General features: G+C 30.7%; 1 pseudogene across 1 annotated transcript; it reads right to left on the bottom strand.

Moving 5' to 3' along the window:
• Positions 1–2,777: 2,777 nt before the first annotated feature.
• LOC145950913 (aspartic proteinase CDR1 pseudogene) lies at positions 2,778–16,140 on the bottom strand (annotated as a pseudogene). Its single transcript, XR_014428742.1, has 2 exons — positions 12,349–16,140; positions 2,778–3,077 (listed from the first exon to the last, which is right to left on the bottom strand). The product of XR_014428742.1 is annotated as an aspartic proteinase CDR1 pseudogene (transcript).
• Between the last annotated feature and the right edge of the window lie 921 nt (positions 16,141–17,061).

The raw sequence follows: 17,061 nt of genomic DNA, 5'->3' as shown, positions 1-17,061 counted from the left end.
AAAATTGTAGAAATCATAGAACTCATATCTGTGTTAATTTGCAAGGTGTGCCTCGTCATGTGCACCCCTTGTTTCTAGACTTAATTTTCATGTGTGTATATGTGCTTTAATTGTGTAGATTTGATCTTTGCTATAAATCTGTACTCATTGTAAATTTTGAATGCATTGGTGATTCATGTTTTCATTTTGATTCGTTAGCATAACTTTATGCGTGTGAACCAATTATTTAATAATTTTTTTTATGAACTAATGATTGAGATAAGAGTTATATGCATAGTGTTGGAAATTGAGAATGCATGTGATGTTGATGTGAACCAATGAAATTGTGAGATATATGATATACGATATGTGTAAGTGATCATGTGAAAAAACCTAAGTATATCTTATCAGCGTGAAAGTTTGGGTGGATGGCCTAGCATTGATGTGACTAATGTGATAAGAAACAATGTATGTGTATTGTGAATGTGATTAGCATAACCATGTACAGAGTTTGTGTGACATGCATCATGTGCATTATGTATTTCTATGATGGGTACGATGCAAAATATACCGTTAGGGAAGGTCTCCTTGTGTAAAAGCTTGAGGATTAATCTTTGGAGAAAGTTTGGTTTGGGAAGCGCTAGTCTCACCCATTATGTGCATGGGGTGTATCTTGTGCAGCTCAACTATCACAATGAGACCCTAATAGGATGTCCTTCTAGTGAGAGTGTTATGATGACTTGACCCAACATGTACTCCTAGACTACCCAACCTTTGATTAGGGATAAAGTGTTTTATTGGCACCACATGTATATAGTTAGGAAAGTCAATTTATTGCATAATCATAACATGTTGTATTTGAATTATAATGTGATTTATGTTGTAATGTGATACCTATTACCTTTATTTGGAATTATTTAGCATAATATTCTTTTCAAAAAAAATATTTTATAGTATTATGCATGAGGGATAGAGAGTGTCGTAATTGATTCATTGGATTGAAAAATTATAAAATATTTAATTATTTTTAAATTAATTTTATTAAATAATAAATAAAATAGAAACTATAAAATAAATTATATATGTATACTTATATATATGTATATATAACAAATTAATATATATATATATATATATATATATATATATGAATATAATTTTATAAGAATTATATTTTATTTTATCATAGTCTGTTAATATAAATATATTTATTTAAAAATTATATATATAATATACTTATTTGAGCATTACATTATTATATTAAATATAATAAATATTATTTTACAATAAACCACTAGTTTATTTATATATTATTAAAATATTATATAGTAACATCAATTAAATAATATCTTAATTTAATATATATAATTCATACAATTAATATAATGAAAGTATTATTTTTATTTAAATTTTTATAAAAATATTACATTAATTACATTGATTAAATAATATCTTAACACTTGTATTTGATTTTATTATACTTATATATATTATTTTTATTTTGATATGTAACTTTGAAAATATTTCATACAAAATAATAATGAAAATATTTTATTTCAGATATATAAGGTTAATTTTAGTAAAATTTATAATAAGTTTTTAAATAATAATTAAATATGTAAATTAAGAGATATATTGTTAAAGTGTATCATGTTTGAATATTTTAAGGGAGTAAAATTTTGAGTAAATTACACTTTCCTTCTTTGAGAGATACAAATATTACATTGTCCTCTCTTCTTATATTAAAAATTATGATTTTCTCATTCGATAGGTTGTAATGAATAACACATTACCCATTACATTTTCCCCCTTAAAATGTTAAACATACTTCACTTTGATAATATATCTTAATTTATATATTTAATTATTATTTTAAAAAAATATTATAAATTTTACTAAAATTAACTATATATCTTAAATAAAATATTTTCATTATTATTTGTATGAAATATTTTCAAAGTTACATATCAAAATAAAAATAATATATATAAGTATAATAAAATCAAATACAAGTTATAAGATATTATATAGTATTAATTATATATATATGTTAAATTAATATATTATTTAATTGATATTACAAATAAAATATTTAAATAATATATAAACAAATTAATGTCTTATGATAAAATATTATTTATTATATTTAATTAATGTAATGCTAAAATATGTATATTAAATGTATAATTTTTAAATAAATATATTTATATTAAAAATATAATACTAATTATTTAAAAATTTAATATGTATATATATGTGTGTGTGTGTGTTAATTTCTATAATATATATTGATGTATATATAAAAATATAATATATAATTTAATTTATAGTTTTTATTTTATTTATTATTTTAATAAACTAATTTAAATTTAATTAAATATTTTACAATTTTTTGATTTAGTGAATGAATGAAATGAACTTAAAAATATTTTGAAATATGTTTTAATTAAAATTATATTTTTTTATGAATGATTAAATTAAAATTATTTTTTTTATAAATAATTAAATTAAAAGCATTTTTTGAAATCTTATAATGATAATTATTTAGCGAAGTTAAGTTAATATAATAAGAAAGTGATAATATAATACTTGAAACTCTAAGGGATAAAATTGTAATTTATTTTATATTTTAATATATGTAAGGTAGATAGTGTAATACTTACATCTCTTAGGAGAGGAGAATGTAATTTACATGAATGACATTAAGTTAAATGGACTAAATTATATATTTTAATATAAGAGCGGAAGAGAGCTTAATACTCTTATCTCTCAGGAGAAAGTAATGTAATTTACTTATCTCTAAGGGGATGTTAGTGTAAATATTACACCATCTATCCTGCATACCATAACACATGAATAAATAAAATTAAATAGAAAATTCTATCAAAATTATTCCAAATATTCAACATAGAAAGTGCCACATTTTAACAAAACAAAACCAAATGAAATCTAATACCTTAAAATAACAATTGTACCAAAACATAACTCAAAGAAAAACAAATCCTAGCTAAACCCTGATGTCACATTATTAGAGCATAAGCCCAACTGCAAGGACTAGGTCTCACTAATAACATCCTCAACCGTATGAAGTTAATCACCTGCAAGAACATACAATAGAGACAAACACAAAACAAGGGGAGTGAGAAACATCTTACTCTACCTCACGGCGTAGAATATAGCCAGATAGTCAAACACAAGCAAAAAGACAAAAATATAAATAATAACAGACTACTAACATATGTATTGATACAACAAAATACAATTCGACTGATAATACATGAATCATATAACCAATACAAGTCATCATATAAATTTACTTGTATACATATACATATGATGCAATGGACATGAACCTCAAGGTTCATATGCATGTGGCACCAGTAAAATCAATCGTCAACTATTGCTTGAAGGCCATCGCCCGAAGACTCACAATTGTCAACTATTGCCTGAAGGCCATCACCTGAAGGCTCCCAACTATTAATTGTTTCCCGAAGGCCTTCGCTCGAAGGCTCACAACTATCAATTATTGTTTGAAGGCCATTTCCCGAAAGCTCACAATTGTCAATTATTTCTTGAAGGCCATCGCTTGAAGGCTCACAACCATCAATTATTGCTTGAAGGCCACTAGCTGAAGGCTAACAACTGTCAACTATTGCCTAAAGGCCATTGCCCGAAGGCTCAAAACTATCAATTGTTGTTTAAAGGCCACCACTCAAAGGTTAAATCTCAATCACGTGTATGATGCATGTCAAACAAGATTCAATGCATTATCATATTACAACAATATGCATTCATAAATGTATGTGAATTTACATATAGTCTCATGAATATATACCAAGGTAAAACCTCATTCACTTTATCAAGATATCAATGTACATACTCAAACAATTTATCGTTTAATGATTTGCCATACATATTTCATTTGCAACATTCAATTCTCATAACTTCATTGTAAGGGGGCGTGAGAAACCTTGCTCAGGTGTGAGATTGTATGTTTGGTAGTGAGATTGACCCCAATCTTGCGTATGATGTATGCTTATGTATGAGGAGTTTCCCCTAATTTTTTTTGTTTTACTCTATTATTTTCTCATAATTAATGTCATGAATTATTGGATTGTATGATCAATTATATGTTTTGGGTTGTAATTGAATGATCTAAAGTTCTAGTTGGTTCCTATGGGAAACCCTAAGGGAACTGCTAGTTATGCTTTTGAACCTACCCTAGCTGTAATCTTGTTTGGTTTGTTGGGTACTCTTTGGATTATATATATATATATATATATATATATATATATATATTCCTTAGAATGTAAAACAAAGATTACACACACAATTCTGAATACTGAATAAAGTAAGAAAGGATCAGTTGGCATCCATGGACGTAGCCCATTGGTTTTGGGTGAACCACGTAAAATTCTCTGTGTGATTTTCTTCTTTCCCTTTCACTATTTTTCTTTACTCTGTTTCTGCTTTTCTTAGCCTTGGCTATGTTTTAATTTTGTTCAACAAATTCATCATATGCACAACAAACTGGTATCAGTGCACAGGTAGCAATCAAGAAAGGGCTAAATCTCATTTTCAAAATGTAACTCTGATTTGATATTTTCTGGCTTCCGCTGCTATTGTGAAAAAAAAAGAAGAAAATGATTAAGAACCATGACGAACACCATCAGGATTGAAAAATTCAATGGTATGAACAACTTTAACCTCTGACATATCAAGATGCGTGCACTGCTAAAGGAACAAAGAGTTTGGGGTCCCTTAGCTACCACTTCTGAAAAGAAAGAGAGAAAAACTGAATCGTCCGACAAATCAACCTCCATAAAGAAGGAAGATCTTGCAGAACAAGAAGAGAAAGCTCATTCCTTGATTCTACTTTCTCTGTTAGATGAAGTGCTCTATGAAGTTGCAGATCAAGAAACAGCTTGTGGTCTATGGTTAAAGCTTGAGAAGCTCTACATTACAAAATCCATCTGTAACAAGCTACTGCTGAAGCGTTCCTTGTTTGGCTTGCACATGAAGGAAAGTACTCCACTAAAGGAACATTTAGATGAATTCAATTCAATTTTGATGGAACTCAGAGACATTGATGTCAAGATTGAAGATGAAGATTCTGCAATGATCCTTCTAGCTTCGCTACCACCTTCATATGAGAGTTTTGTGAACTCTCTAAAGTGTTGGAAAGGATTTCATCACTCTAGAGGAAGTAAAATCAAGTCTACACTTGAGGGAACTACGACACAAAGCTTCTGCAAGTATTAAGGAACCAAATTCCATAGGACTTGTTGTTACTAATCTTTCAAAGAATAGCAAGAAGAAGAAAGACAAGGGCAAGAAAAAGTCAAAGGGTAATCACATAAACCCAAAAGATATATGCAATTACTGTAAAGAACCCGATCACTGGAAGAATAACTGTCCAAAGAAGAAAATTCAGAAACCAATTATTGCAACTGTCCAAGATTCTACTACCTCATCAGATAATGAGCTTGTACTCTCAATTGTTGACAATCACCAACAATTAGTTGACTAATGGGTACTTGATTCAGGCTGCTCTTATCATATGTGCCCTATTAGGAGTTGGTTTCTCACATATGAAGAGAGATTAGGAGGATGAGTTTTCATGGGAAATGATATGCCTTGCAAAATAGTTGGTATAGGTATAGTCCAACTTAGAATGCATGATGGAGTGATCAGAACTCTTACAAAAGTAAGACATGTTCCAGATCTGAAAAAGTATCTTATCTTTGTTGGAGTTATTGATTCTAAAGGCTTTAAGTGCAATGTTAAAAATGGGGTAATGGAGATCAAGAGGGGTTCTACAGTTGTGATGAGAGGTTTTAAGAAGGGAAATCTCTATATGCTTCAAGGATCAACTAGTTCTATATCAGAATCTGTTTCTGTTGCTGAAAAGAACATACCTGATCTCTCCTACCTATGGCATACAAGACTTGGTCACTTGAGTGAAAGGGGAATGATGATTAAAGGGGAATGATGATTCTAAGCAAGCAAAAATTGCTTGGAAATCATACTGTCAAAGAACTTAGGTTCTGTGAGCATTTTGTTTTTGGTAAACAGCACAGAATCAAGTTTCCAAAAGCTCGACATTCAACCAAATCTACTTTGGATTACATTCACTCAGACTGTTGGGGACCTTCTCAATTACCTTCGCTTGGAAGAGGCATGTATTTTCTCTCAATCATGGATGACTACTCAAGGATGACTTGGATATTCATTATGAAGCACAAAAATCAAGCTTTCAAATGCTTTAAGGAATGGAAGATTTTGATGGAGAAACAAACAAGTAAAATGGTCAAAAGATTGAGGACTGATAATGGTCTAGAATTCGGCTCAAAAGAATTCAATGACTTCTGCAAGGCTGAAGGTATTGCTAGACAATACAGTGTGAGAAACACTCCACAACAAAATGGAGTTGTCGAGAGAATGAACAGAACTCTACTGGAGAGAGCTAGATGTCTTCTATCAAATGCTAGATTGAGTAGAAGTTTTTGGGTTGAAGCAGTAAGCACAGCTTGTTATTTGATAAACAGATCACCATCCACTGTTATAGATTGTAAAACACCTATTGAGGTATGGTCAAAATAAACCTGCAAACTATTCCTTACTTAGAGTTTTTGGTTGCAATGCATACTATCATGTTAATGAGGGTAAGTTAGAACCTAGATCTAAGAAGGGTCTGTTCATGGGATATGGTGATGAAGTTAAAGGGTATAGAATCTGGTCACCTTATGAAAGAAAGGTTATTCTAAGTAAAGATGTTATATTTGATGAATCTCACATGCTTCACCTAAGTTTGGAGTTTACTGTTTCAGGTAAAAATCAGAAAGTTCTCAAATAGGTGGAGGATGATAACGCTTCAGAAACCACACAAGATAAGGACAAATCAGAAGATCTTAATTAAGAGTCACAATAGCAACAATCCAAAGTTGATGATAGTGATCCCTCAAGTCCTCAAGGATCAAGCCTTCAAACTAAATCTGATACATAAGCCTATCAAAAGCTTAAAAGAATATCTAAGCCTCCTACCAGGTATGGTTTTGAATACGTGCTGACGTATGCACTGCATGTAGCAGAAGAAGTTGATACATCTGAACCAACCACATATAAGGAAGCCACGGATCATACTAAAGTAGATAAATGGATCCTTGCTATGAAGGAAGAAATGGAATCACTTCAGAAAAACCAAACCTGGAAGTTAGTAAAATTTCCAAAAGGAAGACATGTAGTAGGATGCAAATGGATCTTCAAAAGGAGACCTGGAATCCTTGGAGTTGAACCCTTAAGATACAAAGCACGTTTAGTCGCAAAGGGTTTTAGTCAGAAGGAAGGTTTGGATTTTAATGAAATCTTCTCACCCGTTGTGAGGCACACTTCTATAAGGGTTCTTCTAGCCCTTGTAGCTTGTCAAGACTTAGAACTTGAGCAATTGGATGTAAAGACAACCTTCTTACATGGAAGACTAAAAGATGATATCTTAATGAAGCAACCGGAAGACTTTGTGAAATTAGGAAAAGAAGACTGTGTTTCAACTACAAAAGTCACTCTATGGTCTGAAACAATCACCTAGGCAATGGTACAAGAGATTTGACACTTTCATGATCAATAAAGGGTTCAACAAAAGTCCATATGACTGTTGTGTTTACCATAAGAAGGTGGAGGATGGCTCTATGATTTATCTTCTACAATATGTAGATGATATACTCATAGCTGCCAAGAACAAATCTGAAATTCAAAATTTGAAGGCTATTTTGAGTGGAGAATTTGACATGAAGAATTTAGGTGCTGCCAATAGGATCCTAGGAATGGAAATCTACAGAGACAGATCTCAAAAGAAACTCTTTCTCTGTCAGAAAGATTATATTCAAAAGATTCTACATAGGTTCGGTATGCATAATGCAAAGCCATTGAGTACACCGATGTTAGTCAAAGAAAAATTGAAGAATGTTGCTCAGTCTATATGCCAAACTGAACAGAACAATGCTTTACAAGTTCCCTATGCAAGTGTTGTTGGAAGCCTAATGTATACTATGGTATGAACTAGGCCTAATCTTGCTTATGCCAGTTAGTTTTGTAAGTAGATACTTGAATCAACCATAGAAGGAGCACTGACAAGTGGTTAAAAGAATATTCAGATATCTGAGAGGAACATCTGATATAGGCCTAATCTATGGAGAAAACACAAATTATTGCCTAACTGGATACCCTGATGTAGATTATGCAGCTGATTTAGATGGAAGAAAATCTATCACTGGATATGATTTCACACTTGGAAACTGTCTAGTAAGCTGGAAAGCAACTCTATAATCTTCAGTTGCAGTATCTACAACTGAAGCTGAATACATGGCCTTAATTGAAGTTGTGAAAGAAGGGATATGACTAAAAGGTTTGATATCTGATTTAGGTGTTAAACATGAGCATGCACTGATTTTTTGTGATAGCTTAAGTGTTATCTGTCTTGCTAAAGATCAAGTACATCATGAAAGGACCAAGCACATAGATGTAAGGTACCACTTCATCAGACCAGAGAGCAGAATCAAGGTTCAGAAAATTAACACTCTTCACAACCCAACTAACATGTTCACAAAAATTGTCCGTAAGATAAAGTTCTTTCACTGCCTGAACTTGCTCAATGTTGATTGTTGGAAATAGCTCTCTAAGATAGGTGGCAACTGAAATTTTCTTGGTAATAAAATTTGATGCTTTCTCTACTAAGGAGGTTCAAATGCAAGGTGGAGGATTGTTAGTTATGCTTTTGAACCTACCCTAGCTGTAATCTTGTTTGGTCCGTTGGATACTCTTTGGATTATATATATATATATATATATATATTCCTTAGAATGTAAAACAAAGATTACACACACACAATTCTGAATACTGAATAAAGTAAGAAAAGATCAGTTGCCATCCGTGGATGTAGCCCATTGGTATTGGGTGAATCACGTAAAGTTCTCCGTGTGATTTTCTTCTTTCCCTTTCACTGTTTTTGTTTACTCTGTTTCTGCTTTTCTTTGCCTTGGCTGTGTTTTTATTTTGTTCAATAGATTCATCATATTCACAACAGGAACTTGTTGTGATAATTTGTGAAACTATTGATTGATATGTATAAATTGAGTGGTTTGAAGTGTTAATTGCATGTTATAGAGTAATTTTATTGATTGTATATGTGTTTATGCATGAAATTGGATGTGGGTAACTTGTAGACGCTGAGGAGATGAGATTTTCATGAAGAAAGATTGCATTCTCTCTTAGAGAGATGTGCAAGGTCGCTCAACAAGAAGCTCCATGAAGCTTAGCTCGCTCAACTAGATATTGGTCGCTCAACGAGAAGCCTCAATGGGCTCAACTTGCTCAGCTAGGTGATTGGTTGCTTAGGGAGAAGTCTTAGGGGGCTCAGCTCACTCAACTAGATAATTCGTTGCTCAGCAAGAATGCTCAACTTGCTTAGTTAAATGTTAGCTTACTTAGTTAGATGTCAGCTCGCTCAACTAGATGTCAGCTTGCTCAGCTAGATATGTCAACTCGCTTAGTTAGATGTTGGTGGCTTAGCTAGATTTTGGTGGCTCAACTAGATGTTGGACATTGACTATTAATTGGTTGTTTTACCTTTGTGATCTTGATACCACCCTTTTACTAATGCCTAGCTAATGTATTTCAGAATGTACATGGGATATATGAGGTGATATGAAAATTATGTGATATGTGAAGTGAGATTATGTGTATATTATTACATCGAGCCCGTTTAACATGCATCATATGCATGCAAATCGAAAAATCTTTAATATGCACTATGCATATCTTGAGATTGGTTCCATATGCATGCAAATCGAGAGTACGTGTCATGTGCATTCCATACTTGCATGTAAATGAATTAATTATGATTAGTGTGTCATAGATGAGTAATTGTGTAGATGATGATAAATGAGTTATTGTATTGATTGTGATAATCGAGGAATATGTGATATGTGAAGTGAGAGCATGTGTGTATTATTGCATCAAGTCTATTTAACATACATGATATACACGCAAATTGACAAATCATTTAATATGCACTATGCATATCTTGAGATTGGTACCACATGCATGGAAATCAAGAGTCCACGTCCTTTGTATTTCATACTTGCATGTAAATGAATTAATTATGATTGGTGTGTAATGGATGAGTAATTGCATAAGTGATGGTAAATGGATTATTGAATTGATTATGATAATTGAGGAATATGTGATATGTGAAGTGAGAACATGTGTACGTTATTGCATCAAGTCTATTTAACATGCATCATATGTATGTAAATCGACAAGTCGTTTAATATGCACTACTCATATGTTGATATTGATACCACATGCACGCAAATCAAGAGTCCATGTCATTTGCATTCCATACTTGTATGTAAATGAATTAATTATGATTAGTGTGTCATGGATGGGTAATTATGTCAATGATGATAAATGAGTTATTGTATTGACCGTGGTAATCATTTTTGAATATCATGCTATTGTATGAATGGAGTGTGTATGACTATTCATTATTTTTTTTCATGTCATGAGCTAGAGTGGGAAGTGTGCATGACTAGGTATTGTTGTATGCCTTGTTTGGGTTTGACTATCCGGTTTGCATTCTTACATTGTGAGCTAGAATGAAATGTTTCTCACTCCCTTTGCTTTGTGTTGTTTTCCTTGATTGTTATGCAGGTGATCATCAACATGAGGTTGAAGATGTTGGTGGTAAGGCTTAGGCTTTAGTGTTGATTTTTGCTTTGATAGGACATGTGACATCGTGACGTAGCTAAGACTAGATTTGGATATTGTTTTGTTGAATTATTTTGGAAAACATTGGTTTTATTATTTCCTTGTAATTTCAATTGATTATGTTGTTTTATTAAGTTAAGAATGTGATGCTTTCTACTTGGACACATTTGATTTTATTTATAAAGAGTTATGTTATACAATTTTCATTATTTATATGTATTATGGAATGTGGGGTAGAAGGTGTCACATTCACAATTTCAGATTTAATCATATCCATTAATTAGTACAAGATTGATTCCTTGGACAAGATAACCAACACACAACACATTGTATCACACACGAGTCATACGTTCACATTTCAAACACACATTTACACACTTTAACCCGAATACCCGATACACGTCAAGTCATTATAACAATCAACTCACATTATGAATTATTCACAATTATTCTCTCTCATGATTTCTCTTTCCTAAATATTGTTATAGGTACCTCAAACCATTTATAAGATCAAGCATCTAAAGGGTAAAATTATTCATTATCATCATTCACTAACTATATTTTTATAACTTAATCTTCTAAGGCATCGTGTTGGCCAAACCCTTTATCTAGAGCTATACATATGTTATCAAGTTTGATATTAATTTTCATAGAAAGATAAGAAAATTTTATACAACTTCTATGTTGACCTCAAGAGCTAATTCTTCCATATACTATTTTTAAAAAAATACAAAATTGAAACATTTCAACCTAAATCTATCAATCTAACCTTGACTCACTAATTTGACCATAAATCGAGTTCTATACCTCCTTTTTAAGTGATTTAAATGGTATTTGAAGTCTAACATCTAAGACTACAACTTTCATGAAGATTATAAAACCTAATTCTACCACTTAAGTCTACTCGAAATGCTTACAACATACACATGTTACATTTCACATGTAGAATATAAGGTTCATCTTTTAAGTGACTTAACTCGGTCATTCCTTAATATATATTTTTTTTTTATGATTCTTGAGTCTAAACTCAATTTTATGAATCACACGCAAAAAAATCATGTAAATACCAAAGTATATTTATACTAGAATTTTCAAAACAAGGCTCAACTCACACCCAAACTCTCTTCTTCCATTCCAATAGGTAAAAGCATAGATTAAAGCCTAATACTACTCTATTATACCCTCAATTTCTCAAATCCAACCTCAATTTCATATATTCACATAATTAACATCAATCTTCACTTTGCTCTATAAACAAGGGTTTACTATAAGAACTATAGTCACTTACAGATTCTCAAACAACTGAAAATATATAAAATTAATTATATATATAATTCAAACATCACATATAACGCACATAATTAGACACTCATTCAACTTGTCATACAATCACCAAAAGGCACAAGATTAGTTCAAAACAAAGAATTAAACATAAATATAATCAATTAGAGCAATGAAGAATCATATAGAAGAAAAAATTTAAGGAAGGGATAGAAATTGATTTCTCCTTCATACAACACATACAATAGAAAAGTGATTGGGAGCCAATCTTACTATTCAACAACTATCCCACATCTAGAACGAGATTATTTACTTCCCCCATACCTTGATGAACACTTGATGGAGGATGTGGATCTCTGGTTTGTTCCCATACGAGCTCTAGTTATCCTTCCCGTTTAGAGCGTATGTGTAATATAGAAAATGAAAAGCATAAATAAAAGAACTATTGTAACCTCCTTTGAAAAATCTTAACCCACGCGTGGTAAAAAATACTTTAACCAAAGCTTTTCTTTTCCCTCAATATTAAAACTTATACATATACAATATATTAAATAAACATATTTCTTTCAACACAAATAATCAAAACAAAAAAAATTAACTAATATATAATATATAAAATAAATATATTTCTTCCAACACCATTATAATTAAAATAAAGTATATAAATATTAAACAATTATAACACAAACACGTATTTTTCTCCAAATATCTATTATAACAAAATATCATAAAAATACATATTTCTCTAATAAATATTATACAAAATAATTTTCATAAATATTTATTATTTAATTAAAATACTCATGGTTATTAAAATCCTCTAAAATATTTTACAAAATCCTTTAATTAATTAAAATATCTTTTTAATAATTTTAGAAAACTTATTTAAATAATAGATAAAGTGTCATACATAAAATTAAGTTGAAAGAGGAGATTATAATTTTAACATAAGAGAGAAAGGCAGGGTAATATTTGTATATCTATAGGGAGGGAAGGATAATTGACTCAAAATTTTATAATAAATTTCTGCAATTCAACCCCTTTTGAGTTTGTCGGCCATTTGAGTTATAAAATTAACCTTAGTCATGGTTTATATTACAAGCAGTCATTGTTTAGTCTACCTAAATTAATTTTGCATCTATACATCAATTGATTTTCAAGGCGCATTAATTAAATTGTTACTGATCGATATAGCAATGATTGTTGGGTAAAAATGCGTTAAGGACTTTTAGAGCACAAATAATGTGCACGCGCTCACTACTAGAATTTCTCTTATTATATTCGATTTTTCTTGCAAATTTTTCATAAAAATTCGCAGGAAATGTTGTTCTTACAAATTTTTCTGCGAAATTTTATCTGCAAGTAATACCTTCGTGGATAATATATTTTTCTGAATTTTAAAATTCGTAGGAAATTTTCTTGTGAAAAAAATTCGCAGGAAAGTTTCCTGCAGAAAAAAAATCGCAAGGAAGTTTCCTGCAAATTTTTTCGCAAGAAATTCTACAGGAATATTTTTTACGAAAAAAATTAAAGAAATTACTATAAATTCTATCAATAATTCTTCAACTTTCAAATGCTCACAATGAATTCATCCGAAGCATTTGTTTCCATCCTCCAACATGTGATACATAATCTTTTAAATTCTAAGATTGTAGATTAGAAGCCTAACACTCAACCATACAAATCAACTTGTAAGGTAAGTGTTATCCCAACTTATATACTTTTTAATTGTTTTATTTTCAATCGATGTGGGACTTGAAGTTCTTTTAAAATATTAAACTTATAAATTAAAATATTTTTTTATTTTTCCTGCAGATTAAAATTTGCAGGAAAATCCGTAGGAAAAGTTACCTGCAAAATTTTTCTACCATTTAGTAAACATTACTTGCGAATTTATTTTTGCAAGAAAATCTGCAAGAAACAAAATAAAATTCTTACAATATTTTCTGCAAATTTTTACCATGGAAAAAATTTCTATGATTATTAAAATTGTAGCAAAATTTGTAAGAAATATTTATAAATTATTTTTCGCAAATAAATTTGCAAAAAATTTCTGCGAATATTTTTTTACAAGAAAATTTGCAAGAAAATAAAATTTTTTTAGTAATGGCTTCAAGTTGATTTGCGCATATAATGAAAAGAATTTAGTATATTTTTACGGAAAATAACTAATCCTTTTACTAAAGTATTATTGTGAACGATGATACTTCTGAGTCATTGTAGATATTTTCAATAAATCACGAAAATAAAAGGTATAATTTTATAAGTAAAACATACAACAACCAATCAATACTTTGTGCAATCTGTGCGCCTAAAAGTGACTGTTTTCTTTCGGAGGTCATAGCCAATCAAGAAGTTTTGCTGAGCCAAGTTCCCAAAGACAGCATCTGATTGAGTTGATTGGAAAGCCAAGCATAGCCACTTGAGTAAAGGTGTTGATAGAATTTAACCCAACATCTGCACCCCTGAAATGTGCTGTGATCATTGGTGCATTTAGATTATCCAATGTAGCTTTATAACAAAGGCTAAACAATTGAGTTGGATCCTGAACGCGCTTTAATTTAACCACTTGTGCTACTGCTGATTCAAACTTTGAGTAAACATCAGGTGGCAAAAAAGTGAGGGTTGTACCTGAGTCAATTATGATGTTTCCCTCTCCATCTAGATCTACATGAAGGACTTCTAAACTCTATTCTTTTGTTTTCTACACTCAATGCTTCTATTGTCAGGTAGTAAAACACTTGTCCCTGACGTAGAAATATTGGGGTTGAGACAGTCCCATGCCCAGAAACTTTAGCAACATTTCCAAAATTGAGTTTGCTAGATGAGTTAGATTGTGAAAGCATTGGTACTAAACAATAAGAAAATTTTCCACGTATTGAAGAGCTTAATTGAGATATAAGGGACACAGGTCCGTTACCTAGGCCAACTATGCCAGAGTTCATCTTTTGAAAGGAAACTGAATTTTTATGTCCACATCCTATCACAGTCTTAGGAAATTGGATAGAAGAGCCATTAGTGGAGCCTAACGTGAGGGTTTCTACACTAAGATCTCCTTGGGAGTATGCCCTACCCGCATAACTAATAAAATATTCACAAGTTTTCCTATTGGAGCAATACGCACCTTGCACAGAAAGACATGTTTTGGAACATGGGAAGGGTTTGAATGTTTTGGATTTTGAAGGATTGAATAATTAATGGAGCGGTTTGTTTGTAGCAAGCTTTACATGGTTGGCATTGTAGCCAAATAATGTCACTACCTGTGTCAACAATACCAAAGATTTTGAATGGTGGGGTTCCAACTGAGTAGCTCACGAGGTATTCACCCAAATCTGGTGTTATGATGGCATAAGGCATATTGGTACGTTTGACGGAGCGACGCACAGCATTGGCAACTCGTTGGAATTGAGTTTCTGTTGGACGGTAGAATGGCGATCTTGTTGAATCACGATGGATGATCTCCAAACTAAATCCATCATTAAAAGCCTTTGAGAAAGAGAGGTTGTAAAGACATAAAACAACTATAAGAGTTGAAGAATGTGACATCGTTGAGATTACTAAGATGCTCAATAAAGAATAAACAACCTCTATTCAATTTGTTATTTCCAATGTTTTTACCAGCTTTTTATATGATTCTAATGATCCATGATGTAATAGTCCAAACACACTAGAATGAGAAGAACTAGAGATTTGTTTATGTGTGAGAGTCCCATATTGGTTAGAGTTGGACATGTTGAGTAATATATAAGTGAGAAAAATTCACTTACCTAATGCTTTAAGGTTTTAGGTTATCGGCTCAGACGAGTATTAGTCAATAGAATTGACAATGGATGGATCCAAGAGAAGGATCCTGAATGGAATTGACAGGAGATCCAAAAGTGGGATCATCCCTTGTACTGAAAGTCTCCCTAGAGGTAAGTCGCCTTAAAGGTGTGAAGAGGACTTGTGCTATTGAATTGCAACGATAGTGCAAGTAAGGTCACCTTTAAATACTCGTGGAGGAAAGGCTACCCCTTGAGGGGGAACATAACCATGTGGAAAGAATTCACACTTGAGGGGGAGTGTTGCACTTCAAGTGTGAAGTGAAGTCCCAAATTGGTTACAATTGAGCATATTGAGTAATATATAAGTGAGAAATACCCTCTTACCTAATGTCTTAAGGTTTTAGGTTATGTTGTATCTGCCTACGTTGGTAGCTCATGACTTAAGAGCTCCACAATTAAGTGTGCGAGTGAGAATAAAGTCAAATTTATGTGCCCATTTATGTTTGATTTTTTTATGACATGATTTGGAAAATTAACTAAATTTTGAAATATCTTAATTTGTAGATAATTTTTCTTAATAAGAAAGTATCAATGAATAATAACTAGACATTATACCTGCGTGGTACATGGATAAAAGATTAAATTATTTAAAATAAAAAGTATATTATTTTATTAGTTAATTAATATATTTTAAATTTCTAAATTAGAAACTCATAATAAATATGTAAATTATATTCTCAAGTATTCTAAACTAATATTATTTGTCTTAATACTAATATTTTAAAAATTTATCGTTTAACTATCTTATATTCTTCATTAATGTGTCAATAAATAAATTAAAATGTAAACAAAGATTTTTAATATTTGTATAATTTGTAATATCTTTGTAATAGTTAACATTAAGTTTTGTATAAAATCACAAGTTAATAAAACTAAATTTTTTCTTTGCATAGTAAATTTTTTTTTGAAAAAAAAAATACAATTTAATGTAACCAAAAGAAATATGATTCAAGAGAAATTATGAAAAAAGTTTTTGTGCATCTATCAATAACTCTTTTTTATGACTAATGTAATTTTTTTAAAGAAAAATAAAAATATGCATATATATAGACAAATAAAATTGAACAACGTAAACTAATATGTATTAAAATGTTAATTTTAATTGTGTTAGACATCGAAGACAATAACTTTTTTTTTGTTTATAATTAATAATAATAAATCATTTTATTTTAGAAAAAAATTACTTAATTTTAATTAACATTAATACTAGGTA

This window comes from Cajanus cajan, chromosome 8, assembly GCF_000230855.2.
Source record: "Cajanus cajan strain Asha chromosome 8, NIPB_CcT2T_4, whole genome shotgun sequence".
NCBI lineage: Eukaryota > Viridiplantae > Streptophyta > Magnoliopsida > Fabales > Fabaceae > Cajanus > Cajanus cajan.
This window is presented reverse-complemented; position numbering and strand designations above follow the sequence as displayed.